Source organism: Pristis pectinata, chromosome 2 (genome assembly GCF_009764475.1).
Source record: "Pristis pectinata isolate sPriPec2 chromosome 2, sPriPec2.1.pri, whole genome shotgun sequence".
In the NCBI taxonomy this organism is placed as follows: domain Eukaryota; kingdom Metazoa; phylum Chordata; class Chondrichthyes; order Rhinopristiformes; family Pristidae; genus Pristis; species Pristis pectinata.
In genome coordinates this window covers 90,382,941-90,397,019 of record NC_067406.1, presented here as the reverse complement: position 1 = coordinate 90,397,019, position 14,079 = coordinate 90,382,941, and the positions used below count along the sequence as shown (strand labels likewise).

The 14,079-nt window shown below is 43.5% G+C and overlaps 1 protein-coding gene across 3 annotated transcripts in view; it reads right to left on the bottom strand.

The window, feature by feature from the left end:
* LOC127582184 (interleukin-8-like) overlaps nucleotides 1-14,079 on the bottom strand; it is a 143,113-nt gene that overhangs the window by 48,212 nt on the left and 80,822 nt on the right. Inside the window, exons 2-4 of one of the 3 annotated variants that reach the window (XR_007958071.1) lie at nucleotides 9,014-9,143; nucleotides 8,810-8,889; nucleotides 6,498-7,761 (exon numbers count right to left, since the gene is read on the bottom strand). The exons of 1 other annotated variant lie outside the window; for it this stretch is intronic. The gene's annotated coding sequence lies outside the window, so the exon portion shown is untranslated. Of the gene's footprint in view, nucleotides 1-6,497; nucleotides 7,762-8,809; nucleotides 8,890-9,013; nucleotides 9,144-14,079 lie in introns of those variants that run through there. One more of the 3 variants, XR_007958072.1, reaches the window with a different exon arrangement.

Below are 14,079 nucleotides of genomic sequence, written 5' to 3'. Positions count from 1 at the left end.
GGGACGGGATATTGATACCCATTGGATTTATATGTGAGCAAAAACATTCCCAGCACTGTGTGGAGTGCAGGTGAGTGGACAAATTGGATAGATTGTGCAAGGAATTCTCATGATGAACCGACCAGCCCATTATGTGCTGTAAGATTCACAAGATCACAAGACCACAAGACAAGGTAGCAGAAGTAGGCCATTCGGCCCATTGAGTCTGCTCCAAAGAAAAGGGAAAAAAGAAAAAGGAATGAGAAATTTGGGAAGAAAAAAACCAAAAAAAAACATTCTAACCCAAATTTCCGGCCTTATCCCCATATCCCTTGATAGCCCGACTATTTAGATATCTATCTATCTCTTCCTTAAACGCCTCCAATGATCTTGCCTCCACTGTTGTACGTGGCAAGGATTTCCACAAATTCACCATCCTCTGGCTAAGGAAATTTCTCCTCATCTCCGTTTTAAACCTGTACCCTCTAATTCTAAGTTTGTGCCCTCTGGTCCTGGACTCACCCACCAAGGGCAACAGCTTGACCACATCTACTCTGTCCAGTCCTTTCAACATTTTCAATGTCTCTACGAGGTTCCTTCTCATTCTTCTGTACTCCAGTGAGTACAGTCCAAGAGCCAACAAACGCTCATCATACGCAAGCCATTTCATTCCGGGAAATCATCCTCGTAAATCTCCTCTGGATCCTCTCCAACAGCAGCACATCTTTCCTAAGATATGGGGCCCAAAACTGCGCACAGCATTCCAAATGAGGCCTCATTACTGCCCCGTAGAGCCTCATCATCACTTCCTTACTTTTATACACTATACCTCTCGAAATGAATGCAAACATAGCATTCGCTTGCTTTACCACCAATACGACCTGGTGGTTACCCTTTAAGGTATCATGCACGAGTACCCCCAAGTCCCTTTGTACTTCTGTACTTTGAATTTTCTCTCCTTCTAGATAATAATCTGCCCGTTTATTTCTGTTTCCAAAGTGTACAACTACACATTTCTCAACATTGAATCTCATCTGCCATTTCCTTGCCCATTCTCCTAAACTATCTAGGTCTCTCTGCAAACTTCCTGTCTCCTCAATACGCTCTACTCCTCCACCTATCTTGGTGTCATCCACAAACTTAGCCACAAAACCGTTGACTCCATCATCCAAATCATTGATGTACAAGGTAAAAAGAAGCGGCCCCAACACCGACCCCTGTGCAACACCACTAGTAACTGGTAGCCAACTAGAACAAGATCCTTTCATTGCCTCCCTCTGCTTCCTGCCAACCAGCCAATGCTCCACTCATTCTGTTATCCTACCTGTAATTTCATGACCTCTCATCTTATTAATCAGTCTCTTATGTGGCACCTTGTCGAAAGCCTTTTGAAAGTCTAAATACTCAACATCTACCACCTCTCCCTTATCCACCCTACCTGTGATTTCTTCAAAAAACTCCAATAGGTCGGTCAGGCAGGATCTTCCCTGCACAAAACCATGTTAGCTAGGACCTATCTTGCATTGCACCTCTAGGTGTTCCATAACCTCATCCTTGAGGATCGATTCCAATAACTTTCCAACCACTGACGTCAGACTAATAGGTCTGTAATTTCCTTTATGCTGCCTCCCACCTTTCTTGTGATAGTTTAAGACTTCTGCTGGAACAATTTCTGCAGCAACAAATGTTCATTCAGTTCACTGTCCATGAGTGATGACATATCAGCTTCAGGGCTTTCTGGAGCTGGTTCAAGTTTCAGTTTGCAGATTTGGGAAGTGCAGAGACTGGAGTCATTTTGACTCCTCCCCCTGGGGCTGGACAAGGGTGAGGGAAGTTCATTGTCAGATTACAGCCGGTGTGTGTGAGCCCACGTGAATTCCAGGAAATCAGCTTGTTTTATGCTCCATGTGGTTCTATGTTTCAATGTCTGCCTTTACTCCAGTCTGCTATTCATTGGAAGTTTATTATAATAAATAATAAGAATATTCCCAGATTAGCCATGTTACAGGCATGGAGGAATAAACAGAAACAATCTGTTCCAAGTCTGTCTCACCTCTGTAATCATTTTATTGCTCTCCATCAACAGAGATGATGAGCTCTGTATGAGGTACAAGTCCTGGACTGATCTTCTACCATCCTAGTATAATGAATATGTGAAATTCCTCTGACACCAGCAGTTTATGAAAATCAACAAGTTAGCTGAACATCTGAACTTCCATCAGAGAAAAACATCCTCTTACATTTAATGAACAAAGACAACCTGCATAGACGACCGGCACTTCACAGCCAGGAGATTCCTAAACCTCAGCATCAAGAGTGCCTCCAATGTCAAAAAATGCTTGTCTTTCTCTTAGCTGTTGTTGCCATTATCTTCCCGTGTTACATTTTGATACATTCCTTCCAACACCACATAACTACTTTGTCCAGGTTGCAGGGAAAGACCCAGTGTAATCACTCTCCAAGTGGATTAGTTTCAAAAATGCGACAAAGATTGAGCTATGTGGAGATCCCAGAAGTGAATTAATTTTCTCCACACTGGGGTCCAGGCGGATTGGATTCTAATTCCAACATTCTTCAGTTCATTGCTTAATGACACATAAAATCAGAGACAACAAATATACGTCCACTGTCCATCAAGTTTCCCTGAACAACTGGTGTCCATCTCCAATATCAGATGTGTGAGGACCTGCTGTGTTACAGTTACCCAATGCCCCACGTTAATCGGAACATTACTCTTTCAGGTTCTCATTCTGGAGATCAGGTACACTCATAGTTTGGGTATACCTGAACGTGGCTGTGGTTTAGGTGGATGGGAACCTTCCATGGATGGTTGAGTCTGAAGGAAGAGCCACTATGGTAGCTAGACCACATCAATGCATCATATTTCAGGTCTTTATGCCCAGAAGGAATTATCTCGAACATGTAAAAATATTCCTGAAAAAATGTATTTCTGGAATGAGGAATATAATGTGGTAAGGGAATAGAGAGGTTATCAGGCTAGAATTCACATGGTCCCAATGCACTCAAGCTTTCAGAACCATATCCAATGTTGCTTCTCCACTTTTGCCAGCGATTCCAAGGACAATGCATGGATGTTGCGTCTCTTCAAGGAGGCTTTAGGAACATTTTTGAATCTTTATGTCTGTCCTCCTGCTAATCTCTTCCAGTGACACAGCAAAGAATCAAGTGTCCCATTCAGGTGTCCGGCGTTGGGTATGCAAATTATGTGGCTGACCCAATGTAGCTGACGTACTGTATTAGATCATCAACAGTGGGGATGTTGACCTGGGAGGGGGAAGTGATAACAGTTTTCTTCTCCTTCTGCTGCCTGGTTGACGGTGATTTTTGTGCAACATTAAAATCTTCATCTTCATGTAACCTTTTCCTCAGCCGACCAAAGGCTGTGCTGGTGCATTGAAGGCAGTGGTGCATTTCAAGATTAATCTGCCTTTACTGTGCGGTGGCTCCCGACAGATGGGAGGTGATGCAGGTTTTCCTGGGTCTCACCATGAACCTTTATTATCAGAGGGCAGAGTGCTGCAGGTTGGCAGTGGACCTTTTTTTTGCAGCTGTTGAGTGTAAAGCCCAGCTCCTCGAATGCCATCATGGAGCAAACGTAATCTGAAGAAATATTTCAGTGGACAGTCGAACTTGAGGAGTGTTTTCCACAGTTCTGCCAGATTGATGGAGACACAGTCATTTGTGAGGTCCAAAAAGGCCATTTATCATGTTGGGTGCAGATCCCTGCATTTTGCTTGACTTTGTCAAGCATTGAAGATCATCCCCATCATATCTCAAGAAGGACAGAATCCACATTTTTATACGGGCAGCAGCTCTTCGAACACTGAGAGGACATGGTTCAAAATACCCTGGAGTTGATTTTCCATGTGGCAGCCAGGAGTGAGACCCCTCTGTGGTCAGACGTAATCCTTTCTTGAACATAGTCATAGGACCATTACGTATAGGAGAAGAATTAAGCCATTCAGCCCATCGTCTGCACCGTCATTCAAACATGGCTGATTTATTTTTCACTTTCCACCCATTTTCCTGCCTTCTCCCATAACCTTTGATGCCCTTACAATCTTCTATCCATGCTAGTACCTTTCTTGTAGCACCATCAGCTCCTATCTTATTTAGCAGACTCATTTGTGGCTCCTTGTCTAAGGCCTTCTGAAAATCCAACTAAACAACATCCACTGACTCTCCTTTGTCTATCCTGCCTGTTACTTCCTCAAAGAGTTCCAGCAGATTTGTCAGGCAAGATTTCCCCAGAAGCAAACCATGCTGTCTTTGGCCTATTTTATCATGTGCTTCCAAGTACCCCAAAACCTCATGCTTAATAATGGACTCTAACATCTTACCAACCACTGAAACAAGACTAACTGGCCTAGAATTTCCAGTCATTTGCCTCCCTCCCTTCTTAAAAAGTGGAGTGACATTTGCTATTTTCCAGTCCTCCGGAACTATTCCTGACTCTAGTGCTTCTTGAAAGATCACCACAAATGCCTCCACAATCTCTTCAGCTATCTCTTTCAGAACCCTGGGGTGTACTCCGTCCAGTCCAGCTGACTTATCCAGCTTCATACTTTTCAGCTTCCCAAGCACCTTCTCCTCATTAACAGTGACTACACTCACTTCTGCCCCCTGCGTGTTGCTGGTGTCCTCCACAGTGAAGACTGACGCAATATACTTATTCAGTTGGTCCGCCATTTCTTTGTGCCCCATTACTACTTCTCCAGTGTCATTTTCCAGCGGTTTGATATCTACTCTTGCCTCTCTTTTACTTGTTACATATCTGAAAAAACTTTTGGTATCCTCTTTTATATCATTGGCTAGCTTACCTTCATATTTCATCTTTTCTCCCCTTATTGCTTCTTCAGCTGCCTTCTGTTGGTTTTTTATGCTTCCCAGTCCTCTAGCTTCCCACAATTCTTTGCAATATTGTATGCCCTCTCTTTTACTTTTGTGCTGTCTTTGACTTCCCTTGTCAGCCACGGTTGCCTCATCCTCCCTTTAGGATGCTTCTGCTTCTTTGGGATAAACTGATCCTCCGCCTTCGGAATTGCTCCCAGAAACTCCAACCATTGCTGCTGTACCGTCATCCCTGCTGGGGTCCCCTTCCAATCAACTTTGGCCAGCTCCTCTCTCATGCCACTGCCGTTATCTTTACTCAACTGTAATCGCAATACACCCGATTTTAGCTTCTCCCTCTCGAGTTGCAGGGTGAATTCCATCATATTATGATCACTGACTCTTAAGGGCTCCCTTCCCTGATTGCATCATCTCTGAGGTCCCCTGGCATATTCTCTTCTTCCGAGATGTGGATAATGAGATTGTGGATTTGTGACTACATCTCTTTACCGCTGAGTTTTGGAAGATTATCTTCGCACTGTTTCTGTCAGCAGGTTTAAGAGTCCCTCTTTTCTCAGCTCTCAGTGGGTCTTCAGGTGTGGGACAACACATGGCTGCACACCACCGAAGAACCTGTGCATGTCATGACTGTCAGTGAGTTGCTGAGGCTCCTGTACTCTCATTATTGAGCACTCAATCTTTTGGCCTTGGGTTTTTTGCTGGACCTTTGCCTTCAGGACCCTATCGAGACATTCCTGGTCTTCATATTCTGGGGTGGAAGTTCCCAGTACAATGTTTCAATTAACGTACACTGGCTGTTGCACCTCAACTACCACATGGGCTTCACAGATCCAGTGCCAAGGGGGACCAAGACAACAGGAAACTGAACTCTGCTGCACTGGAAGTAATGCTCACACCAAAATGGGCAGATGTTCAGATGCCATCGCGTACAGTTCAGTTGCTCTTTCTCTCTCTCTCTCTCTCTCACAGACACGCACACACACACACACACGCACACACACACACACACACACACACACACACACAAACACACAAACACATTTTCGCACCCACACCTCTCACCCATTTACTTCCCCGTGATACAGTCACCACCTCCAGGGGCGTTGATTTTAAGGGACAATTAGGATTAGAAATTAGTATCATCTACATCCTATGAAGTAATGATCAGAAAGATTACATTTAACGTGCTCATGCTGACCCCTGAGCTAACTTTCATCCCAGCTTTAGCCCTCTGTAGCAGTTCCAGTTCCCTTGTTTCATGTTAATTGCAAAATTCATCCTGCCTGCCAGTGTTGAATTACAATAACGAGGGCTCGGAAATAACCTTTACCCTTTCTTAACCCTACTGTTAATTACGCATCCCCCAAACCCCTTAATTCTCCTCATATACTCACATGAGCCCTCGGATTTCATCAGCAATTTGTACAACTGCAGCATCACTGCATCCACTTGGCAGTGCAGTTCTCTCGTGTGAGCCCCAGTACCTGTCCACACAATTTGGCAAGTTCAAGAAACTGCATGAAAACCCATTGACAATGTGCAGATTTGGCCCTGGACACATTGTTCTTCATTACTTAGTCTAGTTCATTCATCAAATGGAGAAACACAGAACTGTATACTAAAAATTCAGAAGCAATGACAACAAATTCTTCTTGAGAAATCTAATTTATTTTACTTTCTAAAATTCTTTTGAGGAATGCTCAACACATTCATTCACATACATCAACCGGCCAGACGAGATGGTTTGTCAACTGAAACAGTCAGTGAAAGTTCATTCAGGTCCAAGCATTTCTATCACCATATGGACATTGTTCCTATTTACAAGTTTCATTTCCTTCAGTGATTTTCAGACCATTAGCAGCACTACCTTCTAAAATGCAGGTATTTTACATAAAAATTACATCTGCATAGAATTTGCTTCCACAGACTTTGGATAGATCCTAAAATCTGACGCTTTACAGAGAAAACTCCACAGCTCCAGTTAAAATATAAACATTGCTGTAAAATAGCACCAATGTTACTTGCAGTTTTGATATAAGAATGTTTCATTTAAACTCAAACACATTTGGTCCACAGTATTGCCAACAGTATAACACAGACTATGAACAAGGTTTCAACAGGAAAAGTTACTGTGCAAATGTTGCTCTGGAAATCATTGAGACAATGTTACATCACACAATACATTCAGGAGAAAGGAGAAATGGTTTTCCTTAATTATCTATATCTTGATCATTGTAACTCAGACTATTTTAATGAAATAACCAAAAAGAATTCTTCTACGTACATAGGCTGATTTATCCTTTCTCATTTCTGGTAAAGTACATGGGCTTGAAAAGACAGAAATGGTGGAGGACAGGCAGAGGAACTGTGAGCAAGCTGTGAATTTTATCTGAGGTCCTCCAGCCTTTATTTCAGGGATGGCAGAGAGCACAGTCCACCACCCCATCACTGGCTTCCCTTCTGGACCGAGTTCCTTTTCAACAATACATCCATGGAAATTAATGAACTAAGGTATTCTAAAACCACCATCATCTCCTACTCTCATAGCTGGTCTTACATTTTAACGATTGACACCAATCTCATTTAGTCTTTTCCACAGAGTTCATGAGTCCAGGCTCAACAACACATGTTGAAATAAACTTGGAATTTGGCAAAAAGTTTAACACAAACATCAGTTGCTTTCTTTGAATGTCAAGAGGTAGCGTGGTAGGATGTAAACGTGTCCTGTGACAGGGAGGAAGACCACGATCATTCTCAGAAGACCATGACGAGGAGACAGTGGAATTGACCATTAGAAGGTAATATCACTGAGGTAACACCCAGCTTCCTTCATTCCCTGTCAGATAATTCAGGATGGAGGCGATTCCTTCATTTTGCAGCTTCATTTTTTTCAATTGTGTTGTTTACCACCTGAAATAAAATTGAAAAATTTGTAGTGTTGCCACATTGATGCAGAACTCAGAGAATTATCAAACTGATATTCCACAAAAAGGAGCTGATTGTTATGACTTGGAAGCCTAATAGCAGCTCATTAATATTGCAATAGTCATTAACCAAAATGCATGGCACAAAGCTCAAATCCATTTCTAACTCTTCACAAAGTGCCACTGTGCAAGCTTATATCAGGACCTCGACAGCACTCAGGGATGAATGTGTAAGTGCCAGGTAGCATTTGTGCCAACCAACAAGCCAGGCAATGACCCAAGGACTATCCTTGGCATTACCATTGCTATCTTAATGAGCATCAACAGTCCATTATCTATTGTATCTATCTGGTTTGCGCAGCGAGTGTGTGAGTCACCTCCTGACACACATTTATCATCCTTTACACTATCTACAAGGCATAACTCTGGAGTGTGATGAACTCTCTCTATTTCCCTGGATCTGTGTAACTGCAACACCAAGACACTGGAGACAATCCAGGACAAAGCATTCTCCTTACTTGGCTATCTAACGCTTCATTCCCTCAACTGCCCATGCTCTATGCCTGCAGCCTCTGAGGAAGATCACTAGTAAGTATTTTATTCCTTGCGTCCCTGCTTTGAACATAGATTGTCCTTCACTGGTTGGTTCAACTGGATTATAAAAGATGTGACAGTTGGTCCCAGTCACCACTCCTGCTACTGATAGTTTACCTGTGACCCATCCTCTGCTTCCGGGTCCTCATCATAGCTGCCGGGAACATTAATAAGGAATGTGAGTGAGGTGAATGACAGGCTCAGTTCTGACACCAACCGTGGTCAAATAGTTTGCTGACATACCAGGTTATGGCTCACACATACAGGGAGGGTACTCAAGTAAAGTACCAGAAGGTGCCAAATGTTAGAGCCAATGTTCGGCAGGGAAGAGCAGACAGCACCCTCCACCATGAAGGACTGACTCACACAATGAACAAAGTCATGACACCCATGTTCATTCACAGGTAATGTGTGAATTCTGGCAAACAACAAACACTGACCTTTCTTGGCTGTGATGAGAAACTGCAACCACTTTGCATCAGGATCCACACACACTTTCTTCTTATTTTTCAGAGTGACACTGTGAGGAGAAGGTGACATTTAAAGGCTGATGAACAAAAATTCAAAATTAAGGTTCACACCTTATTAAAAAAATATCAGAGAGTAAGAAAGGCTAAAGGTGATGCTCTTACTCAATTACTCACATTATCTCTGTGTTCTCACAGTGAGATCCTCTGGGAATATATTTCAAACTCTGGATGACCTTTGGACGAATAACATGAGAGCTGGTCTGAATGCATTGGCACCGTCCTTGTGCTCCTGGGATCGGAACACCTGTGGAAAGATCACATTCACTCAGATTTTTTTGTTGATGCAAGGAGAGCAAAGCCTGTAAAACTTGTTGGGACTTTCTCCAGCATTTCTGTTTCATCAATGCACAACGCAGAGAGAAATATTAGGTGTTTGCACAATCTCATTCTCAAATGTTGCAAGCAATTATTTCCAGAAAAGTATGCTTGTGAGACTTATTTAGAAGCTTAAAAGCAAAGATCAAAGAGCAGCTGCAATTCATGAAAACAAGGCAAATCCCGTTTGACCACAATTCACTGGTGCACTTCTTTCTATTTCTGCAGTCTAGCTACCTGAATCAGTCTTACATTAATCTGGATGGATTTGATTTTTCGGTAAACAGACATGAACCACAAAATCATGACCTTGTGCTACAGTTTAATAAAGAATAAAACACAACTTCAGACATCTCAACATACCCTGTGCAGCAATGGCACACAGAAGGAGGATGAGGATCGTTACAGAGGCTGCTCTGTCCATCTTCCACTTTGTGATGCTGAAGAGATATCTGCGGAAGGACCTTATGCTCCTAGCTCAGCTCTCTGCTGAATCAAGTTCTGGTGCAGTCATCCAGTGAGCTCCTATTTATGGGGATTCGCTTCTCTCATTTGCATCATCTCCTGCAGTGAAATCTGCCAAGCACTGACGTACTGAGGGAGGGAATTTCCCTGCAAATGAGGCAGATCTGCTTTCACTTTTGCAGTTTTACATTTCACCACATGTGGTCTACAGCTGCAGGTGCATTATATATCAGAATAGATGGTGGATTAGTCTTAAGATTTAACTATTAATTTTAGGGAGAAAGTGTAAAAGGCACATTTGGCAGAGTGACTGTTGCAAAATGAACCAACTATTTTATTTTAAGCAAACACAATCCAGTTCCAGGCTTTACTCCTCAGTCGCTTCAAAATTGCACAACTCAGGAGAACATGCTGACCACACGGTGGAGCTTAAACCTCTGATTTCCAGGAAATCGTTCTCCTTTTTGCAGTTTACATGTCTGTGTCTCTGTGCACCTTAATGCTGCAGGTTTGTGGACTATACACAGGTATAAACATAGTTCCAACATTGGATACAAGCCCCACTTTCCGTGAAGAGTCAGACGTTGCCGCAGTAGTGCCAGACCTACAAACATTCTTAGTTTGTATCCTCCTCCGTTCTCGGGTCTTGTGTCTGCCCTGGTTGCCTCGCTAAGGATATTGTTCCTGCAGTGCAAACATTCACTGCCTCTGCAAACCCCAGACCAAGCTCCACCCTCCAGAACCTCTGCTCTCCCTCTCCTCATCTTCCATAATCCCATTGGCATTGAGCTCTGGCTGAGGCCTCTCAACAAAGTTTCCATCTCAGAGTCACCCATGATAATTCAGCTTGTGACATGAGAATATTTTGCGGATATCAGTCTCCTTATCCTTCAAAAAATGCCGGCCTCTGTCACCATGAGCAGCTGAGTTCTGAGATTAAAGGGTCGGGGCTTCCTGAACCACAATCAGTTCCCAGGTGTGTAAAGTGCTGAGGCTGCAGCTGTGGCGGCTCCTCTCCTCAGGTTTGTCAGTTGCAGGGTCAGATCGTAGCCTGTGTGTACCTGAACCTTCACGACCTTCTGTCTTTGCTGCATAGAACAGTGTCCGGTCCCATAACCATGCTATACCTATGACAACTACATTACTATTTTCTCCCCCCACTTGACCTGCTCCCTGTGCCATGATACCACGGACAGCTTGCACCTCCTCCCTGAAATCCTCATCCTCATCTGAACAGAGAGCAAGAACCTTGACCCTGTTAGACAATGGTAAGGGCTGAGGCTCTTCCCTCTACCTCCCTCTTTTGCAATCACATTCTCCTGTCCCTGACCACAGATCAAATTTGAGGAAGTTAATCCCAAGGATGTGACTGCCTCCTGGAACACAATGTCCAGGTAACTCTCGCACACCCTGAGTGTGAAGCGCAGACTCCACCTCATCGACCCTCAGCTGAAGTTCTTTGAGCAGTCAACACCTGCTGCAGGAATGATCATTCTGACTCACAGTGGGGTCCACTCCAGTCCTGGCAACAGGAATCAACAGCGAACATTTTTATGCCTCACCATTCTTTAACTTTTTGACTTCACTTTGCTCCTGGTCATGGGCCTCCTGCACTTTTTCCATTCTCCTCCTTTCCTCAGTCTCAGGCCTCCCGTTCTTTTCTCACTGCCCTCCTCTCCTCTCCTCAGCACAGATTTCTCTCATATAGTATTTCCTCCTCATAGTTTCCATTATCTGAGGAACAACTGGGTGAAACATGGAAACAAACACACATGCTGACAAAAATATTTGTCTCCCAACAAATCAATGAAAATAAAACATATCACAACATACCGTGAGCAGCAAAGGATAAGTGTTTTCATGGCCGTGGGGCTGTTTAACTTTGACTTCACTTCCTATTCGCTTTCTGCCAAAGGATCCTCCCTCCATCACAGCAACGATGTCTGTCACTGCCTCTGTCCCTCTCTGTTGTTTGATGTGTGAGTGAAGAGGGCTATATTTATTTATTGAACTCTTCCACTTTCATTATGCACAACCTCTGGAGGTGACTGTAGTTAATCAGGGGAACTCCCTAACCTTGATTAAAATAATCTTTAACACTTCAGGGCAAAGAAAATATTAAGTAAAACACTGTCAATGTCACTGCATTAGCTGGGTCATTTGACAGGATCTATGGATGTGTCCCTCCCTGGCTGGCCTTTTGCTCCATATACACACTCAGACCTGCTCCGATATTATAGCAATCACTGATACCATTTTGCTCATCCAGTTGAGCTTTACCTTGGTGTTCTTTAACTGTAGCTGCCAAAAGCACATTAAAATGGACAACAATTACGTATAGCTGTTGGAAAATTGGGATATTTCTCACTGTTATAAAAATATGAGGGGCTGTAATATATCAAAATTTTGTGTTCACTCCAATCCAATTCCTTCACATTTTCTCCAATTTTTCCAACTTAAGAAAGCATTTACCAACAGAAGACTTTTGAGTCATTGATTTTCCATGAATTTTCAAACAATAGAAGGCTCTCTGGGTCATTTACTTTCTTAAGATTTTAAGAAAATTATCAGCAGGTTGATGTATATGAAAACTATTATTTCCAATACATAGTTCCAGAACAGAGATCCCACGGTTTGTTACTCGGAGAGCTCTCTGAGATCTTTGCAATGATCAACACCATCAATAGGGTAAACTTACAGCATTGAGTGGACTCAATGACTGAGCAAGCAGAGTCCTCTGAGGAAGTCTCCACCCCAGGACCTGTTGGCATTTCAGTCACTGAGTGTTTTCCAGGCTGTGATCAATGTATTTTTGCACTCCCAGCAAAGCAGCAAATGTGGGAATCAGACAGGAGGGAGGGGACTTGTGAGGAAGGATTAGTCTAGAGTCTACTCAATGGGAGAGTAGGTTCAAAGAGTCCTATCACCTACCCCGTCCCATGTGTCATGGGCAAAACAGCCTTCACTCATCACTGTACACACTTTGACCTCCGCATAGTTTCATCATTGCTTTTTATTCAAACTGCACATTGACCAGTGTCAACGAATCTTTGTTGAGAGTCTCACATCACCAGGCTGGATTAATTGTACATTGGATGCCATTTCCTCAGATGAACACTTCCAGATTTGCTGCACAGTAATTCAGTTCCCCATTTTGCAGCGGGCCCACAGTAGATGGATATTTCACAGACTTGGCAGTGATTCTGGGGATTATAATAAATAGGAAATAAGCCCTGGGCTGAAACATGTGAGTTACAAGAAATGTGACATCCCCCAACTTGATGCAGCGTTGGGTATCTTCAATACATCTTTGCAACTCAACAATTCTCAATTTCTGATTGTAAAAGGACGCAATTGTAGAAGTATACATGGGAATGTTGAATGTGAGAATTAATTGTCTGATGTTTTGATTCATCAACAGCCAAAGTATGTCAAAAATGCACTGAATTATTGACTATTCCAATTGACCACCAAGACGCTCATTGAGAGTGAGTGCGGGTTGGCGGGTTGGCGGGTTGGCGGGTTGGTAACTCTGCCAACAATGCTTTTGTATCTCAGTGAAACTACTTCAGTGTCCCTGCCGCACCCGAGCAGCTCTCCTACCCAACAGTGGGTGAGCATACTGGGCCTCCCCTTAACACCGCTCTGGCCGATTTCAGTAAATGTTTCAGCTGGCCTGACCCTACGTGAGAGCCCACACCAAGATAACACTGGAGATGCAGAGATACAAGAAACAAACTGCTGGAGGAACTCAGTGGATCAGGCAGCATCAGTGTAGGGAAAGGGATAGTCAACATGTTGGATCGAGACCCTGCATCAGCACTGAGAGGGTAGAGGGGAGGTAAGAAATTTACCCCTCTGTCCTGCTTTGTATCTCCCACCTCTGAGGGGCAGCCCTGACTAAAGCTCCAGATTCTGTAGATTCAAGGCACATGTAAACTTCTATGCTTAAAAGGTAACAATAATAACTGCACTGATCTGAACAAGCCTGTCTCAGTTCAATTCAAAACTTATTCCATCTTCACTACATTTCCGTCACTCACCGTCTGGTCCCATCTGCCTGACTGACCATCCCCTCTCTTGCCTGAGTTATCTTGATATCTTCCCTCGTCAGACACCAGCATCTCCCTCAGGACCACTGAGTACGGACAACACGATTCACCAGTTAAACCAACACCACAGTACTCAATGCCAAAGATATTAAACTCTGTTAAGTCTTTGCCTATGTTTTCATACCCTGCAACTTATGTAACCCTCCCACCTCTGTGCCCACCAGACCCACACCCAGGGGACGGGATATTGATACCCTTTGGACTTATATGTGAGCAAAAACATTCCCAGCACTGTGTGGAGTGCAGGTGAGTGGACAAATTGGATAGATTGTGCAAGGAATTCTCATG